Source organism: Montipora foliosa, chromosome 6 (assembly GCF_036669935.1).
Source record: "Montipora foliosa isolate CH-2021 chromosome 6, ASM3666993v2, whole genome shotgun sequence".
NCBI classification, from domain to species: domain Eukaryota; kingdom Metazoa; phylum Cnidaria; class Anthozoa; order Scleractinia; family Acroporidae; genus Montipora; species Montipora foliosa.
In genome coordinates, this window is record NC_090874.1 from 46,827,459 (window position 1) to 46,829,017 (window position 1,559).

Sequence of the window (1,559 nt, forward strand, 5' to 3'; positions counted from 1 at the left end):
GCTCCCAAAAACCAACTTCGACTTTAAAACACACACACAAAAACTAAGGTGTCCCTTAACAGCTTTCATAACTTCCGTAGGTTCCTTACTTTTTTTACACCATAAATGAAGGACAGATGCTGGTCGAAAATAACAGAACAGGAGAATTGAATGACAAAAATTGAAAGAAAAAAATTTGGAAAAGGAAAGACACCCCGACCCCGACCCCAACCCCAACCCACCCCCGTGTTTTGGGTTCTACCCGTAAATTTGGCTTATCTCACTTCCTCCTGCAACAAAACTGTAATATTTATGAAACACAAGCCAGAACGTTTTGAAATTCAAACCATTTTTGGCTAAATGGAAAGCTTATGTTCGGTTTCGGAGTTGTGACCAATTCTGTATGGACCATTAATGTGTACCAAGTCAACTTCAGATAAGCACTTTCCTTTCCTACAAAACATTGAAATAAGGTCGGACATCACTGACCGCCTTCGTGATGGTTCTAATTTTCATCTTTTTTGCTGGAATATGCAAGCCCGGGTTTGAAAAGTAATTATGTTGTATCATACTTTAAATGAGGCCTTGAAAATACTAACGAGCACTGTATTCTATCATGATATGGTAACTTTTTCAGGTTTTCCTGGAAACACTTTATCTTGAGGATGACTTTACAGGTATGGCCCGTTTTCCATGTGATATTACTGGCCAGTTTGATGCCACTTATTGGAGCATTAAAATAACTTTACAGGTCATGGGGGAAAACGTTCAAGGCTTTCAACTGCCCACTTCTCAGGAACTTGATGTGACAACTCTGGTACTTTGTCAACACAGACCCGTCCAGCTAAGAAAGCTGCAAGTCCAGTGCTGCTCGCTCCTGTGGGAAAACAAAAACCCATCAAGGAAGGCATCAAACATGTGCTTTTCTTGGCCCACTTCGACGACCAAGAAATTGTAAAGACTCACACGGCACATCTGAGGTTGAAAAGAGAAGATTGTAACGTCAATGACATTGCAAAGCTTGTTAAAGAATACCTTAACATGGTATAAGACTTGGTCATCATTGACTCCTATGGTTTCAAAATCATGGATACCGATGCCACAAGGGGTAAGCCGAAATTGTGATGATTTAGGAACTCTAAAATGCACAGGCCTAAGGTTGCGCATGTAATACCCTTCCTCCTCATGAAGCTTGTATCCAAGTTATACAATCTACCTAGGGACGCTTGCCTAGCTGAAAGCTTGGACCAAAAACACTGCTTTTTCGCTATTCAAACTTTAGTACAGTGCACCGAATAATCATCAAAAAACGAGATTTTTGCATCATTTACTGATGTTCACATTAATTATCAGCGAAATCGACTTCCAAAGTTCAGAGGTTCAAAGCCGAATTCGTTCAATAAAATTCAGCTGAAATGTTTGGCTGCAGAATGGTCGAGTGGCCATGTCTTTATTCAAATATGCATGCACTTACATTACAACCGATGACATTTCATGTTTGTAACACAATCTACCCAGAAATTTGGCCTATGAATTTATTCAAGGCCAAAAGTCGTGCTCGACGTCAGTTAAAGGGCGGA